At 43.5% G+C, this 19,186-nt stretch overlaps 1 protein-coding gene across 2 annotated transcripts in view; it reads left to right on the plus strand.

The window, feature by feature from the left end:
• Nucleotides 1-19,186, plus strand: part of thsd7ba (thrombospondin, type I, domain containing 7Ba) — a 109,002-nt gene that overhangs the window by 10,766 nt on the left and 79,050 nt on the right. For both annotated transcript variants that reach the window (XM_029846385.1, XM_029846388.1), the window contains exon 2: nt 15,810-16,120. The gene's annotated coding sequence lies outside the window, so the exon portion shown is untranslated. The remainder of the gene's footprint in view (nt 1-15,809; nt 16,121-19,186) is intronic.

Here is a 19,186-nt window from a genome sequence, read left to right on the forward strand (position 1 = left end):
CAGTCAGATTTAGAAAACAGAAATTAGAATCGCAGTCTCGGTTCAAAAGACTCACTTTGTGATATTTGCTCTCATTACATTAGAAAATAGGCTGTACGGCTAATGCATGCTAACATGCATAATAATCCACAAGGACCTTATTCAGAGAAACAAAGAGATCAGACTTCATGAATCATGGTTATTTTTAGAGCTCATGTTAGATAACTGCTCTGATTTTAAGATTATATTGATGCAATCTCATTATTCACAATCCACATCTAAACTTTCTGAAGCTCTGTTGTATCTACAAAGCCACCAGTTTTCTGGTTCTGCAGTCAAAGAAACATTTTTAACCTTTTTTTCCCTCCCAATTTTGATCCAACTGGCTCAATCAAACAATAACGAGGGCTTTGGTGGTTGATGTCGGGTCATCAGTGGTATTAATGTCCAAACAGGCTTCAAGTGACAAGAAGGCGCTCACACTCAGTCATTGGTGTGGAGGGACAAACAGATAAATGCAAAAAACCCCATTTTTATCTGGACTGGAACGTCCAGACTCGCATTTCTTTGCTTAAAAGGAACATATGAGTCATGTCCTGCTGCTTTTGTAGGATGACACAGATAAGATCCTTTGTTTTTGATGCACAAAGCCTTAATCATCCCTTCATCTCCGCACAATTAGCCAAGCTCTTTATTCTTGGGACTGTTGTAGAGATAAATTGACCGCCTGCAGCCTTAAATCTTGCACAACAGAGAACGTGCGCGCAGAAATGTGATCACATTTGCTGTAATTTAATGAGTCTTTATAACGTTTCTTTCTTTTGCCTGTGGAAAACCTAATGTAATCTGTCTGGTATGTGTTGTTTCCCAGTATTTTAGGCTCTTTTTGAGGATTTGTTAACTCCCATAATGACGGCAGAGAGCATGAGGGCATTTTGCACTGAAGGAATTTAGAGTCCTTACATAGTTTCCTATTGGGATTTGGAATTTATCTCCCGGCATCACTTGTCTTCTTCTGGCTGTGATTTGTTAATTGAGGAAATGTTAACATTAGGAAATATTCTCAAAGTCTTCATTTGCTTAGTTCATTGTTGTCTGAAAAACAAGCTCCAATTTAGGTGTTTTTATATGGGGAATTGAAAGGAGTGCTTCCTGTCAGGTTTTTCAATTAGCACCTTATTTGAGGCCGTCAGCACCCCCCCCCCCAACCACCCCCCGGTCCTTTAGCCCTCCTTCCCGCCATTGCCCCTCGCTGTTAGGAGGAATGTATTATTCAGTGCAGCAGCTTCTGCTTAACGAGTTTTGGTGCGAGGCACATTTCCTCTGCCAGACTTTTGTGTTCCAACAGGTCATTTGTAGAGATGCTGACTCAAGGCTCTTCACGACAACCTGAAGGCAAACAGATAAAGTCGCGGGATGCCAGGACGACGATATCTACGCACTACAAAGTAAAGGCTTGTTGCATGATAAAGAATCTCAGCACTGCTCAAAGAAAAGAACACTTCCCTAATATTCCAATGACTTCAGGCATGTGGCAGGCAATTTAGGTTTATGTTGTTCTTTCAAGTCTACAAAAAAAGAGAGAAAAAAATATAGAAAATGACTCCAGCCGATTTTCCTGATCGGTTAGCTTCCATGCTAGCACCACTGATGCTAAGACCATGGAGGTCACCCCGTTTGACAGGACAAGAAAATCACAGGAAGTTTAAGTCTGACTATCACCACATATGCACCCCTATAAAGCCAACAAACACACAAAAATGTAAGCTATGGTTTTTGTCTGATCCCAGTTTGGAGCTGCACCTCAGATTCCTCCCGGTTAGGTTCATCTAAACAGACTCATCGATGAATCAAAATCCACTTCAACTCACCACAGGCCCCGTGGAACACTGCTGATGCAGTTTTAATAGTGCTTTATGCTATTTAGTTTTACCTTGTATGGGTTTATGCAGAAATCTATAATTTTATTCATTTGACCTCTGTGTAAGACAAGATTAATTAAAAGTCTGCAAAGACGATGTCTGGTCTGTGAGCACGTCCTGCTGACTCCACATTGAAAAAAACCTCTCGTTAAGACGAGCTCAGAGTGAAGCGTCCAGCGCAGCGTCTGCGGCGTTCCCGTTCTGAGCACCAGTGAAACTGCCAAGGCGCAGGAGTTATTTCCAGCTCTAATGGGACCAGGATGCTTTTATCTGATGTCTCTATCAGTTGATTAACCAACGCATTGATCCTGGTTGAGATGCAGGCAGTGGTTCCTCTTGCTCTGGGTCGCTCAGGTCAGGCCAAGGTGAGATCCAATCACGTGAACAGCGCTGTCCCAGACTAACAGGCCCCAGTATAATTACAGCATGGCGGAGTCGGGGCCCAGCTGCAGATAAGGCAGGCTGTGGTCAGGGGAACCTTGTCTATCCAAACGCATTGTTGCCCATTTTTCATGTTAACCACACTGTCAGGACTGGGTGGATGCTCTGCACCACCAGCCCCAAGTTTCAAGGTCACTTTTCATGCAGGAACGTCTGCGCCGTGCCTTCCGTGTAAAATATTTACAAAAGCCTCTCCTTAATTAACAGTAATTAATCTCCCTAACTGCTCTCCTGTTGCACATCATCCGTTGCTGTTGCTCCGAAAACACAGGAATCAACAACCAGGCTACTTTCTATTGTGCTGAAGCTTGTGCCTGGTTTATGAGCAGTGACTGGACGCCGTGGCGAAGGAGATGGTCGTTGCTGCTGTTAACGCCTTTAAAAAGACTTTTGAGAAATGTTTTGGCCTTGATCCAGGGCCAAACCTCCACGTTAGGGAACAACAAAAACGAAAAGAGAGTAAAATGGAGGAAGATCTCAGCCATCTATATAGAGGTCTGTGCTCGCTGCGCTTGTCAACCGAGCTGATGCACTTGAAGATGGAACCATTTTGAGGCTGAGTTTGTATTTATAGAATTACCAGTCTATGTGATCAAAGGGCCCAAAGAACCACACGCCCCACATCACCCAGAGCAGCACAGTTACAGGAGCCATCTGGGGACCTCCCCAGAGAACCGTTGTCCTGGGGAAAAGTGATGTGAGCCAGTCGACAGTCACATCTCCTGTCAGGATCAGTATGCAGCTTAATTATCGATGGTAATGCTCATGTTTAAGGATGCAAGGAGCTTTAACTTTCATCCGTGACTGGAGGTGTCAAACTGAGGCTGTGGGCCATTGTCTCCAGAAGGCAGAGAGATGAGAGCTGCCAGCTGTGTGGGAAGGAAGGCGATAATTATAGCATTTCACCTGATCCAATCCCCCAACACCGCAAATGCATTGGGAAATGCTGTGATATTTGTCATTATTGGCCTGTGCTCTCGGTGTTAGCTGGTTACCATTCCCATGTAGTTCTGGTTGAAATAATATGCTTTATTGTTCCTGCAGGACATTTGGAGAAGGAAGGACTATCTTAAGGTTGAGTCCATCTCATTAAATGTGAGAATTGATAAGATGGAGGTAGATTCATCGTAATATACTGTTTGCCCTGAACTGGACTTCTGGATTCTCCTCTTCCTGCAGTCCATGATGATACAGAGACAAACATGTTCCCTTTATTCTGTTTATATCTGACTTTGACAACCCTATTATGGAGTTAAATCGAGACAAACAGACAAGTCTCTCCAAATAAGGAGTCATATTCACTCACTCAAATCATTGCATAACACAATAAATGGAATCATTGCATTTCTTTTAAGTTAACTTAGAGGAACCCATTAGCTGACAGTACAGGCTCTGATCACATTTTTCTGGAATGAAATTACCTGTAGAGCAGAGCTCAGCAATATATCTCACATGCCGGGAGAGCCTGGCGGAGTCCTGCTCCGGGCTCTCGCTCCTCTATCTAAGAGCCCGGTGCAGCGGAGTAAATTCCTATCCCCTTGTGTAAGGTATGTCTGATTGGGTGATCAGGTTGTGTGTGTCCCCCCCACCTATCCGGCACCTTCATCGAATTACCGCCATGTGGGCTCAGCAGCTGCTGCTTCTGGTCGCAGCAGGCCGCTGTCGTTAATTGAAGCGTAATGGACTCAGCAGTGGGGAAGGTCAGACAGAGCGCTCGGCCCACCCGCCTCAGAACGTAGACGCAGCCCCCCCTCCAGAAGTTCTCGAGCCTGGGCCCACTTTATGCTGGTCAGCTAACAAAGGAACAAGCTGAAGTGAAAAGCAGCAGATGCAGTCCTGCTGTGTAGCAAAATTCAGGCCCAGCCGAAGCGAAGCCTCGGTGTAACTCACACCTCAGGACCTTAAAATGTCCAAAGTTGGGTTTCGGAGTTTATCACCACTCAAAGTGCTGCTCAACAGAACACATTCATTCCATCGCTTCTGAGTCAGACGGCTCAGTTCAACAAGACAACCTCCCAGTGAAGAAGCATGGAACAATATTACTTACGCAATATTTATTAAACAATGGCTAATGTTCTCTATGCTACATCTTGGTGCAGTTGATCTGTATGTACGTGTTCGTTCAGCTTCTCCTGAAGAAAGACAACCTTAAAAGTGACTTTGACCTTTCCGTACTTTAAGAATCTGCCGGAGAGAAATGATCAGTAAATTGTCTTCTGCCACTGACCTTTTACTGCCTGGCTTTAAAGAACAAGGTTGTGTATCCAAGACGCCGCAGCAGGATGGACCGTCTCTTCAACAGCAAGCACTTTTGATGCCTTTCTTATATTTATGAAAAAGAAAAACTTGGAAAAGAAAATAAAACACTGTGGAAGCACTCAAGCATTAGTCGGCTTAAGGTTAAAACACTCTATTGGTCTAAATAGATGACAAATGCACGGACGGACAGACAGACAGACTTCCCCAATGGACAGTACTCGTTCTTCTGTGCAGTTCTATTCTGGTCTGTTCTCAGCAATGTGATGAGGGACCTGGTCGTGAGAGGAAGCCTCTCCTTCTGTCCGTCTGTCTTCTTTCACTTAGACGTCCTCTCAGCAAATACACCAGTTTGATTCTTCCAGCACCGTCTGTGAGATAAAACACCTGTATGGCTCAGAATAGATGTGTGGTTTATTTTTTTATTTTTTTGTTCCCTGCCTGAAGCTGCGGCTTTTTTCTCACAGCTCATCACATTGACTTAAAAAAAAAAAGAGCTCTTTAATGCGTTTTTATTGATCATGCAACTCAGGCTGTATTTCATGTGTTGAGGCACATTAGCCCCTTGATGCTACGTTCATCTTTTTTAACATGAAGAAACAAAAAATCGCAATATAATCGGCATTGGGAAAATGCAGTCCATCGACTGAATGAAGTAACACAACTTTTTCTGCTCTCTGGTCCTGAAATATATATATAATATGTTTTGTTTCGTTACAGTTCTTGCTTAAAAGCTTCAGGATATTCTCTGGGTATATTATGCCTAATGGACTTCTTGCAAAACCACTGAAGGGATAAAAATAAAGCCATGTACGTTTGATAAAGCACCAGAATCTTCAGTTTTGTTTTGTTGGTGATGCTACTCATAGCCACCTATGGAAGAGTTCATTATTATTGCAATGTTTTATTCTCCTGTCTTGTTCTTTGATTTGTTCTGTTTTAATCAAGTTTTTTTTTCCCCAGAGGAACGTTCAACAGTCCAGAGCAATAATATCTAAGCGCCATAATGACACAGTCACATGCAGATATCAGACATTTATCACTGTTAAGCACATTTAAGTGTCCTCAGGCTCTTGGCTTTGATTAGACAGGTGTTGGTTAAAAGAGGACTCCATATTGGTGTGAATGGTTGTCTATTTCTATGTGTTAGCCATGTCATTTGCAGCTGGTGACTTGGTGTACTTGGTTTATCCCGTCTACTTCCAGACTTATCCTGAAGGCAGCTCAGAAGGGCTCCCGTCACCCCCATGACTCCACTATGGACTACAGCAACTGAAAAGGGATGATTTGATCCACAGTGAGAAGAGAGAAAATGTCTGAATGCGTGAAGAATGATTGTAATTTTCATCAAGCTGGCCCTTCAGAGTATGCCTATTTTAGCTTTAACTGTAATTCAGCATTCACAAATCAGCCTTTCAAGGCCAGAGTCCTGCAGCTGTCTCCCCTCTCCTCATCCTCCCCCTCCTCCTCCTCTCACAAAAGTTCGCCTCATTCTACTCAGTTTGTCTCCACACTAAACCTGGAAAGTGGATTACTTGACAAATGATCTCCTTCTGGCACCTCCAGGAATGCTGGAATGTCATTATGCATTTTCCTGCTGTTTCTCTGACCCCTGAATTAGGTTAAAAGTACAGTTTAGAAACGCTGACCAGTGAGGATGATGCACAGGTAATCTCATGACTGAATTCAGACCAGAGGAGACATTTATGCCTCCAACGTGGACCTAGAACCCCCCTTGCAAGTTACCTATTTAATATTTCAGCCTGTTTTTCAAGCTCACTTATAAAAATGTTTCCCTGCGAGTGTATTACATTTGACAAATGGATTTTGGGGACCTTTAAATAATACATTTCCTGGGCATGACAATATCTTTTCTATAAAACATTTCCCATGTCTGCCGTTGGAAACGTAAACTCCATCTTTGACTGAACAAGAGCAGAAACATGAAGAATAATAACTGTAAAATCATAAAAGTGACATATTGTGAGGCCAAAAAAAGGAGAAAAAAGTGTGGATATGAAAATGCAACACCCATAAGCAAAATGTGTGTGTGTGTGTGTGTTTTTAACCTCTAAATCTGATAAACACTCTACTTTTAAATATTTTAGTTTTCTGTCAATTATTTGATGGTGCAAGCTTCACGAGCAAACTCGATCGCTTTACTGAATAACGAGTAACCTCTTTAAACAGCGCAATACCATGCTCGAAAGCTCCGGGTCCTGACTTTCATGCCGATATTGATTTGAAATGAATATTTATAGAGAAACATCCATGGCTGCACGATAAGGCCTAAAATAATATCTAGGTATTATCAGGCTAAATCCCGATACACACACCTCCATATTCTGATTTCTCCTTTAAATCACTATATAAATGTTAACTTCAACCTTTTGGTGCATAACATGACAGTCTAATGATTATAGTCGACCCTCCTGTTGGATTTTTTGACAAATTTTCATGCAAAAAGGGGAAAATCACAAAGCAGGCTGCTGTGTTCACAAAACCAAAATAAAAATTGACAAGGCGGGTCTCTCCATGGCCTAATTCTCAAAGACCCTTAACAAAAACAGCACTCAGTACTACAAAAAAAGGCGCAGAATCTTTTAGAGAGACTTTCAAACCTATCGTAATAAAGTGCACTTTCTGTGCTTGATTGTGAATAAAGCAAAATAAGTAAAGTGAGCAAAGCGCAGAGGCCGACATCCAGGCTGTGACTGTGAAGCTCGCTCATTAACATAGAGAGACAGGAGGAGTGGAATCACGCTTGTATTTATGATTTGTTTTGTTTATGACAGCCAATCAGTGGCCACAGTTGCCTAGAGGTTTAGAGCCAAAAACACAAGCCTGTCAACGGGTTCTGGCACGAGTGAGGTATCGTGACACCTGACCACATTCTGCCCGTCGCGATGGCCAATTCCCTCGTGGTCCCCCCACCACTGCAGGGGATCTGATTCACTGTCAGCACTGAGAGACTGCAAGTAGGCAGACAACTCTGTTTTCATCAGCTCTCTGAGTGATTCTGGGGCTGTGGCAGAGGTCATCGTTGCCTCTTTGAAGAAACTTCTGAGCGTTTCCTGTTTCGGTGGCCCTGGTTCTGAGACTGCTAGTGCGTCATGAGGCTGTGAGGCAGGAGACCCTGCTGTGCCTTGGTCGGATATTAGAGGAAGGCGAACCCACACGAATGCACACTGATTGCAAGGTGTAGTCTTGTAGTCTTGACCACCCACTCAGGCTGATTATATTAGCCTGGTTATCTTCTTATCACTTGGTGAGTTTCTGACATGTTCCTTGACATGAGAGCAGTCACAAACTTTTTAACTGCCAGCTGAGCTAAGGTTCTGCTGGACCAAAGATCCGTATCCACATTTGTTAGCTGCTGGGCCACCTTTTCTTTTACTACGATGTCCAAATCTGGTCGTGCTTTTTCTGCAAAAATAAAGAAAAGAAATTGTGACCGGGCAAATAATACTGTGGGTCTTAATTAAACCTTGGATTTTCCAAAATATTAACCAGTGCCATGTCTTTGACCATGGATTGGTCCCTTCATAAGGGAATTGGCAAACAAAGGAGCCAGAGTCCTTTGCTTCGGGGCCGGCTCCTTTAATGTTTTATGTAGTGTTGGTAGAGACGTGGACATGCAGAGTTTGAGGCATTATTCCTTTTGTAGCGGATGATAAGTGTTGAAGCAAATTCGTGGTGCCTTTGGTGCAAATGGTTTTGCAATATATCTTGCAGATAACCTTATTTTATTCCACGTCTTCCTGGCGAAACCTGAACCCATGTCAGAGCCAGAGCTGCGTTTGCTTGAAACCAAGTCATCCTTCTTCATCTTCAATTAACGTCTCTTACTCTGGTAAACTCGCCTGGGGTCTTCGCTCTTTTTCCGCACTCTCCTCCACTCCTAATACAAAAACATGCATTATTCTTCTGGATGGGTTGGCCGATTTTGTCACTTGCTGTGAAAGGAGCACCAGGAGAGAGCAAAATTAGAGAATCACTTCTTAAAACATTTTCATGACAATTTGTACTCGATGGTTACAATATAGTCATTACGCATGTCTCACATGGAACAGGCCATGATACCTGACAAGTACTCGATAAATCTCTGGTTGCATCCATTAACAGATCAGGTCTGTGGTTCCAGACCCACCAATGGAAAATAAGCCAAGCCAAACATGCAAAATCATCATGTGTCATCAAAATTCATGAAAATACACAATACAGATATTGTGACAGTACATTCACAAAAAAAAGTGCACTGGCTTTGCCAAATTTACCACTTTATAATAGAAACTGTTTCATCCATTGTGTTTGTTCCACTATGAGTTTAACAGCCAATCAATAGGAACCAGGTGCCAAATGATTTCAGTTCTTTGTTGTCCGCTACATTAATAGCACGCTGCAGCCATTCACAGACTATTGTTGAAAAAGTGAAAAAAGCTAAGACAAGTATGAACAAGGTTACAGCAGCTGCAATTATACTCTCACACATTTGGAAGGCAGTGTAAATGCTGCCAAATCAATGTTGTTGCACTTGATACTGGAGTGGGCACTTACTTGCTTTTCATGTTTCGTCTTATACAAACACCCGCTCAGTGAGCGAGTGACAAATTGTGTGTTGTTATCTCTATTTTCCACTCGTCAACCTCGCCAGCGCCTGTGAGTGACATCGGTTGTGCTGCGGCACTAAGCTGCTGCAGTGTACCTGTCCGCCTGTCACAACTGGCTTGAGCGTGATTTGTAAACAGTTGTTATTATTTGATTTTTTTTCCCGGAATATCTCATCTTATTTTTAACCAGTATATAGTGCAGCAATGTCAAAGTTATAGCAATATATCAAAGCATCGTTACGTTATCCATATTCCTAAAGAAAATTAGCAATGATAAATAAAACCACATCAGGGAGTGGAAATAAACCAGCCATTTAAAAAAGTAGTTCCCTCTCATGATCAAAACTCACTATGTAACTTGATTCAACATAAATTTAAGCTTAAATCACTGGAACACTCAGCAATCAATACAGGAAGTCACCCATCTGAGGGCCTTTATCCCTACTTGCAGCACACCATAATTCCCAGTAACAGATGCTAGAGCAGCCGCTCCCAGTTTTCTCTCCTCTCTTTCCATTTCCACGGTGAGCATACTGATAATCCACACAGCTCTGGACTCAGCGTTCGGTCTCTCATGCAGCCCCTCTCTATTGTCCTGAGCCCTTATCTCTCTACACAATGCCGGTGCCTCCTCAACAGCACAAAGCGCCGACTTGTTTCAAACCCCCTTAAAAACGTGAACTTTGAACTCTGCAATGGAGCTTAGACTCTGCAAATTTCATGGACGTGACTTCAAGAGCTCTTTCTGCAAGGCGTGCATATGCGTGCATAAGCTGCCTCTGTTTGTTTGCATATCTTTGCATTGCATTCATGCGCAGTCCAGCTGTTCGGGGTGGTGAAAACCAAAGAAAGCAAAAAACGATGATAAGCAGGCCTCTCAGTTAGCTGGAAAACCAAAAGCATCGGGCTGATGTCACATTTGGGCTCATTAATAGACACATTGGTTCGATGATTGCTCAGTGCTTCAGATATGTAGATAGTGCTGTATGAGACAGAAATATAGCTGTTTGTGTGGGGTTATTAGTGCTGCCAGACGTGTTGATGGGATAGGAAAGGTCACTGACGAACGAGAAAGCAACGTTCTGACATTTCAAACTGGGAGACTGGCATAGATAATGAAAATGCTTTTAATGAGACAAAACTGAAAGCCAAAGGTTGACTCAAATAAAACAAAGTTAGATTCCAGTATCCACTTAGCTGATTATTACATGTCTATTCATACCAGGATACTCACACTTATTTCACTATCAGAATAATGAACCTTAAGTTCTGTTTGCGAATAAAAAGAAATTCAAATATCAGGCATTAATTAAAAAACAATTGGAAAAGACAAACTATGGTCCGTCAGAATGAATGCAAAGGCACAAAAAGGGCTAAAATGACCTTATGTTGTGCAATTCTTTGAAGGACTTTCCCGGCCGCCACTTCCAAACCGCACAAATATGCCACAAGTGAGGATGCATTCAGTGGGGCGGTGATAAAAAGAGAGAAGAAGCGGCTGTGACAAGTGTATTATTTTCAGAGACCTGAGGAAATGGAGCCACTGCTGCGCTCTCCCCTCCAGAAAATTGATGTTTCAAGTCCGTCCGAGGTCCTGAACGCACCCAAAATGTATAGGAGGCTCTGATTGTCATTAATTCTGCAGCTGACTTTGCAGTGAGGTGTAAGAAAGTAGGTCCATCGTTCGATAATGAAGTGTGTTTTCAGCCTGGTCAGACCTCACCCTCGCAGGCCGAATCATCACTGTTGGTATCAATCCAAGCACAGACACGACATCCCTAAATTTAAATAGGCAGTCTGGGCTGTGGCAGCACTCACGTAAAGATGAAAAAGCAGGTTCGGTTTCCATCAGGACCGCTGATGATGGGTGGCACGTGTCAAGCTGTCTGATGTTGACATCGATTATCTCCAGACTCCAGACCATAAGTGAGGAAGGAAGCCATTCAGCTCATGGTTGCTTGTCCTTTTTGCTGCCGCTGCACAGAAAGACTCCTGGTGCCTTGAAGAACTTTGTTCAGATGAAGAGGAAGAGTTTGAACTGTAGCAGCCCTGCTTCGATGCCATTCAACCATCAACAGCGTCTTTTTGTTTCTTATCAAATGTGTTAAAGTGCCTTTGAGCAGCCTTGATGAAAAAAGGTCATATTCACACACTCAGCTGTGCTGGATCATGTCCAGGGCTTTTAAAGAACACGCAGGAGATTTCTCTTTCAATTTCAAATTGAATAATTTAAAGAAATTGCTTTAATTGAGCACTGAAACTGGACTTTAAATCTCCCCGACTCGTCAGTTTTTACCCAGTTCTGCGTAAATCTGCTGACTGTGTGATTAAATATAAATGAAGATTCCAGCTTATCTGCAGCCAGAAGTCTTTGATTCCTCCAGAGAGCCTTTTTGACCCCAACACATATATCATGATAGACGTCACGCGTGGAATACGCGGCATGTCAGATGTGGGTTCTTTTTCTGTGATTCTCTCAAACAGTGGGAACATTTTGCCTGCACAATCACAGATAACCACATTTTGCTTCTCATTCCACTCGCGGTTCCACTTCCCGTCACCTTCCAAAAAATATATATTCTTGTAAATTTCATTTAATTGAGTCTCTGGACATGTAATGCAGGCTGGGCAGGTGGTGGCTGCTCCACCTACACACACACTTGAAGTTCACAGCCAGCAGTATATTAACAGCTTTTTTCCCCACAGAGAGACTCGTGGCTTTAGGGTCCCGATGTCTGTGCGACCGCTGACCCATGTTATCAGCCTACCTCAGCAACCAGGCGTCCTCAAAATTAATCCCGATGCGGTCACGCTACCCCCAGCTCGCACTGATGGCTCTCTCTCTGGGCATCAACCCCCTCCGGTCCCCCTGAAGTTGGGACTCAGACACGGTCACCTGCATATAGAAATCCCCAGGAGACTCTTCTCTTTAATAAAAAAGGGACAGATAAGGTGAACAGGACTGCAGCCTGCATTAATTGTATGCTTATTTAATGAGGCAGGGAGGCCAGGTGGAACAGCCAAAACAAATCCGATTATCCGGGAAAGGCTTCTCTCTCTCTCTCTCTCTCTCTCTCTCTCTCTCTCTCTCTCTCTCTCTCTCTCTCCGTCTCTCTCATTCTGTCTTTTGTGGAATCATCTCCCAACCCCTCCTCAGAAAATACAGACAGTTGTTTGTGGTGGTGCTTTATGCTCCAAATCCTTTCTTTCGCCTCTTTTGCACAGGTTGTTGCAGCTTTTCAATATGACCCAAAAGTGCAGAGTTGTTTTAATTTCATTGAATTCGGCCCCACTTTTACACAGTTAAAGGCTTTCCATGTAGCAGAATTTGTCCTGTCTTTGTACTTGAATTCTCTGGTGTCCAATCAGTCAAGATATTTAAAATATTTAGTGAGAATCTCTTCAGTGTCTCTGCAGACTATACATTTGTTGAATCAGACTTTATTTCCATATCGAAGAAAATCTGGCTTGAACATTTGGATCTGTAATAACCATTAAGTCTTTGCTGTATGTAAAAATTGGGGTCTGTCTCTAGATTATTTATATCAGACAGACAAGGAATCCCTCACCCTGGGCAGAAAACACTGGTTTTACTTCCACATGGTTTAATTCCTTCCTCTAAGTGCTCACTCATCTTCTTGCTGACAAATTAAATCAAGATCAATTATGATCATTTTGCAAATCAAATAAAGAATTCCCAGTGTTCCGGATGTGGATTCCTCCTTATTTAATGAAGAGGTTTTACACAGAGAGACTACACAATAATGCATAAATATACGATTTCAGAGAGGTTCTGTGGTTCAGCACAATAATGGAATTTTTAGATTATATGACCACAAATTCAAACCTCAACCACCAGGCAAACTAACAGAGAAAGAAATAAGTTAGTTTTACTTCACCCCATTGAGATAAATGATACAAGAAATCCTCAACTAACACATATTTTTTTTGTGCGTCAGGCACACGGTGCTGTTAACTGTTCCTATGGGGAAGGAGACAACCAACAATCAAAAACTGGATGTGTTTCTTTAAAAAAAAGCATGTCTGGAACAAAGCATACGCCTCAAAGCGATGTGCTATTCACACGGCGGCATTCAGATCACATAGAGATTGGATTTAAATCCCAACAAACTCGACACGTCTCTATGTAGCACGGCTCTCCTGCTTATCTGTATGTTGACCCTGTGGGTCCACTGGACCGCCCATCGCCGCACCAGCGGCACCCAGAGAGCCAAAGAACGTTATGTGCCACAGTGATAAACATTCGACCTGATTGAGTTCACCGCCTCCGATTCACGAGCGGCCGCCTGGATGTTTAAGGCGCTGGCAGAGCAGAGATACCACCAGCGTTCAGATACGGCCACGTACAATATTTTGTCAGCTTGGAACGGGAGATACAGCCTGTTTTAGTAATGCCACTGTTGTCAAAGCACCTGAGCTGAGTTTGAGGTTCACCTACTTCAGTGTTAGAAAGTTTTGCCTGTTGGAATTGACTCAAAAACTTTTTTGGGGGGGGGGGGATCGGGGGGAAACACATTTAGCTCTTCTTGTCACGAATTCTCCATCTAAGCAGCTAAGAATGACAATTCATATTCAAGGTCTGCTCTCTCTCTCTCTAAAAGAAATTATCAATTTTAAGATGACAGATGGTAATCTGTTTTGGATGGTCAAGATCAAAAATCCACCCACATGCACAAAATGCTTCTGCAGCATTATTTATGTCCTAAAGTGACTCTGCCTAAATGATTCCCTGCTAGAATGAGCCAAATTGAAAAGGAAACCTGCCTTTCACTAATTTGGGAATTAAGTTACAATTCCTATCGTCTTTTCAATCTTGCAGTTGTGTCAAAGTTCCTAAACTTTCAGAAATCAAAATGGAATGAATGTCAGTTTAGGAATAACATGGTCAGACACTAAGAGGTTAACCATTTGAGAGCTACTTTCTGCCATCATTCTTCATCATGGAAGCCAGGCCGTTCACCATTTTTGAATATTCTAGAAACAAATGGCTCAGACTTGATAATTATTTCGTCAGAACATCGATCCTAGCCTCCATTTCCAGGTTTCAGCAGCTACAGCCCCGAGCTCTTAACCCTGACATTAAAGTCGGTGACTGTTACACAGCAAACCCGTGTTTGGCTGTCCAAGCTGTCTGAAGGTCAATAAGTATTACAACGCTACTCGTGGCGCCTTCTACCACACTGCTGGAATTTGATGGCTGTTGATAAACTGCTCTGATGCCCAGAGAGTTGATAACAGGGATCGCTGTGATCCGTCTGCTCAGCTTTAGTGAATCAGAGTGAAACGAGACACACAAGGACGCTGATGGACACACAGAAAACCTTCATGTGGGTCTCTTCATAGAGGGTCAGATTAGCTGGTTCAAGGGAAGATCAGCAGTTCCTCACAATGACAATATCATTATTGGGCTCTGGTTTGGTTTCAATTTCTGATAGGAGCCGTTTCTTCTGACACACCATCCATATTGTTGGCTGTTGGTTTCTAGTCTGGGCGGCGTGTCTGATACAGCCAGAATACTTGAAGAGGCAGCACAGCAGGTGGTCTTTATGTGCAATCCCTAAAGCTCACGCCAAACCAGGCATCCAGCTCCTGAGAGAATGGCTAAAACCGTCAAAACTCTAAAGTATTCATTTACCGAGCTTGACCTGAAATAGTCCCAATGCTAGCTAGCAGGTCTGCAATGCTATCACTAGCTGTGGGGACAGAACTGAACTCCTGAAGGTTAATGAAAAGGCCGTGATTCCCCATTAATTATTACTGTGTTTATTGTGCTTTTGTGTCTCCTGCATGACATCCAAAAAGTAGAAAACATAGCAATTGCTCAGATGAACAAATCCACACAACAGAAGCACTCGTTAATGCAAACACTTTATACACAAACAACCACAGTACAAGTCTGAAGTTGAGATTGATTAAAGACCGAATGAATTTGGTGTTCCCACCTGAAACTGTATGTTTGCACTTGATTGTGCTCCCTCCCCCATGATTACCTCTCCTGTTTTGGCCGGCTTTTGTTTTGGTATGCAGTGAGCCAGAGAATGAGGAATGTCCTAGTAAATTTCTGGTATGCTGGGATATGAGGTTTTGAGTGTGCCCATGCCACTGGGAGAATTGAGCTTCATGATGGGGGCACAGGCACTGATTTGGGATTTTCCCCCTGGGTCTAAAAATTAATTGAATGTCGCCATTCAAATAATTTTATGCATTTGGTGGCTCTAATTAAGGAAATGACCCTGTTCCCTTTCAGACCAATAGGCTAATATCCCATCACGCCAGCAAAGACCTGAGGGGATCGCGGTCGTTTGAAAACCAAGCCACAAAAACAGTCAGCATTGGGTTTGGACCACAGATTTTAGTCAGAGGAGAGCAACAGAATCTTGGCTGATAAAAAGTCTTTGTGAGCAATTTCATGCAAAAGCAATCACATCCTGGAGAACGTAGACAAATAGTGATTATGAGCAACCTCCCTGTCAGGCATCATGTTAAATCAACGACTTCTCAAGAATGTGATGACAGGCTTCAGATTTTAAGGTTGTGTTCACAGTAGCATCTTGTCTTTTTGTTTCCTTTTTTCCTCCAGCTCAGATTGACGCGTATTGACATCAGCAGCGACAGCAGTGGCACTGGTACTTGGGGAAGCCTCTCGGAGTCTCTGGAGGTGTGCCACAGTCCCAGCCCCCCACGCATCGATTCACTCAAGATTAAGCCACTGCATGATGCTTCACACAGTAGGGCTGGTGCAGCTGATTTACTATCTGTGTCAGACTTAAGGTCTCTGGCAGACCCCCCCTCGACCCATTCCTCGCCTCGGAGGAAAAATACTAGTTGTCACCATCTGCTTCTGCTACAACCAGACCACCCAAATGGATGAGTAGAAGACATCTTTCTCAGGTATGGACCTTCTCACAGATCCTGCTATGACAGTGTTATATCTCATTGCAGCAAAGTGACATGTTGCCCAACACACAGGCACAATCTCTGTTGTGCGGCTGTACATGAGAATGTGGGCTGGAGGCTGTCTACATTCATTCCTTTCAGCTGTCACAAAAGATGACAAGTGGATGGTGGCATGTCGGTTACATGTGGGAAAGACTGACATTCTGAGATGTAGATTTGTGGATTCACAATACTGGTTTAGTCATTCCAAAAGGAACTGCTAATTTAAAACATCCATCCATCCATTCTCTACCGCTTATCCGGGTCGGGTCGTGGGGGCAGCAGCCTAAGGAGAGAAGCCCAGACTTCCCTCTCCCCAGCTACCTCCTCCAGCTCATCCGGAGGGATCCCCAGGCGTTCCCAGGCCAGCCGAGAGACATAGTCTCTCCAACGTGTCCTGGGTCTCCCCGGGGGTCTCCTACCGGAGGGACATGCCCTGAACACCTCACCAGGGAGGCGTCCAGGGGGCATCCTGACTAGATGCCCAAGCCACCCCATCTGGCTCCTCTCAACGCGGAGGAGCAGCGACTCTACTCCGAGCTCCTCCCGGATGGCAGAGCTTCTCACCCTATCTCTAAGGGAGAGCCCAGCCACCCTACGGAGGAAGCTCATTTCAGCCGCTTGTACCCGTGATCTTGTTCTTTCGGTCATTACCCAAAGCTCATGACCATAGGTGAGGGTAGGAACGAAGATCGACCGGTAAATCGAGAGCTTCGCCTTTCGGCTCAGCTCTCTCTTCACCACAACGGACCGGTGCAGAGTCCGCATTACTGTGGACGCCGCACCGATCCGTAATTTAAAACAATACTTCAAAAAAACTCCCATATGCACAAAATTAAGGAAATGTCTATCTGAATCAAAAACCTTTTTAAAATATTGAATATGATTTACACAATGTCATCATCTGCTTAACTGATAGAATTTGAACGATGTGCGTAATATTGCTGAATCGAACGCTGTGTCAAAAGGAATCTGGGATTAAATCGATGATGGACAGAAACTTTGCTCATGTGCTGGTGTTCAAGAACCGAGTTTGACATACGTGACACTACCTGCAAGGCTCAACGGGCTTTTGGGTGACGTAGTTCACCGCATTAACCGAGCGCTGCATTACAGGCGCGGATATCGGAGATTTGAGACGAGGCTGTGACAAGAGAATTTGATCCCTGCCTAAAGCCTTTTTAAAGCACTGGGATCAAAATCTACTCTAGACAAAATACTTTCCTGACCTAGGTCAAGGAAAATACGGACAATCTTGTGTCATCTTTTGCAAACACAATAAACTGCTGCCATCTGCATGTGTGGATCTAAAAAATAAAAATGTTGACCTTTGGAGGAAGCAGTTCTGGGATTCAGTTACAGCAGCCTGTGGAGCTCCCCTGTGAGCTGCTTCCACCATTTTCCTGGTTGCATTCACACTGTTGGCAAATGTGACACTGAATGCATAAATTATGAAGCTAACTGCTCGGTAGACACGGAGCACTATCTTCCATCCGCAACCTTTGTGCCCGGCAGGTAATCCCGGATTAACTAGTTTATGGTGATGCTATTCTGATGCACGCTACCTTTTTCGTAAACTGCCTAAGAGCTGTGCCCCTAATTTCAACGTTGACCCACTCAGTTTCGTAACCACCCTATGGTGCACGTCCAGAATTATCAGTTGGGTGGGGAGGTGAACGCTTGTGTCGTATGTGTCTAGAATTATTTGTACACCAGCACCAGGATTTCCTGTAAATGGCTGTGAACTTTTTAGAGGCATTTCATCATGGTGCTCATTGTTATATGACAATCATTACACCCTAACACAGCTACAGCACTGATAATTCTCATTTCCAGTGGTTTGGACCCTCCCCCGCAGAATAATTCCTCATTCTAAAGGTGAAAATCTTGGTTCCTCCTCTGAGATCACACAAAAACAATGAATAGTTCATGAACTATGGAGCAGAGTGGTCCCCCCAGTATGAAAAACCTTATTAATCATCACGACCTGTTAAGTTTGGGATGTTCATCATCTGGTCTCTTATAGTCATGGTTCAGTAATTGCTAAATGAATCCAGTGAGTGAGCTCTGAACAGGATCCACAGGAGACAGAAGCTGATTACATTCCATCAGATCATGGAGTTGCTAAGAGGATGCTTAGGATTTTGCCACTGAAGAGCTCGGTGTGATTTGACCCACATTTTTGCGTCTTTATATTTTTAGTCATGACCTCTTTAGACTTCACGTAAAATACTATTGTTAGAGGAGTCAAATCTAGATTTGGAACACTTCGGCTCACCCTTTCTCAATCAGTGGTGACACTTTTTGATGTGATCAGCGAAGCGCTGCTCGTCCCATGAATAGTCAGATGAATCTGGCTGGAGGGAGAATGTAATCTGGGTGCAGTCAGGTATGGCTTCCGGAGGCGCGCAGCCCGAGAGGCGGGCATGTAATCAGCAGCCAGAGTTGTCTAATTGGCATTTGGCTTGGCGAGACCCAGGCAAGTCTGCTCATTCATCCAAGCAGAATGAATTCTGTAACCAATAAAAACATGAAACAAAGTGCACACATTCTAGAAGTGAGCATAAATGGCCCCGAGCAAAGACCGAACGGCTTGTGCACATGAAGAAGTGTGGTGACCGCGGTAGGGGGTCATCGCCAAGTATTAACTAACACACTAACAAACTTCTATGTTCTTCCAGAGAATGTAACAGCCTTCGTTAAAGCTTTTATTCTGCCTCCAGCACTATAAATATCTAATTTCCTTGATGAAGTCAAGCAAAAAAAAAACATCAGGCACCACTGTTTTCAGAAACACCATGTGTAAATAATCCTGGAAATCACTTGGATATTAGGATAAAATGTTCACTTGCTGTGTTGTGTTGATCCAAGCTGCAATTATGGATTATGAAGAAGATTACCTCAGTATCATGACACATTTGATTTAATTCCAGAGCACCTCTGAGTTTACATGAAAACATTATTTTCTTGGCTGAACACTGACACAATTTAATTGGCACGGCAACAGTAAACAGCCGTACT

Source organism: Takifugu rubripes, chromosome 1 (genome assembly GCF_901000725.2).
Source record: "Takifugu rubripes chromosome 1, fTakRub1.2, whole genome shotgun sequence".
In the NCBI taxonomy this organism is placed as follows: Eukaryota; Metazoa; Chordata; class Actinopteri; order Tetraodontiformes; family Tetraodontidae; genus Takifugu; species Takifugu rubripes.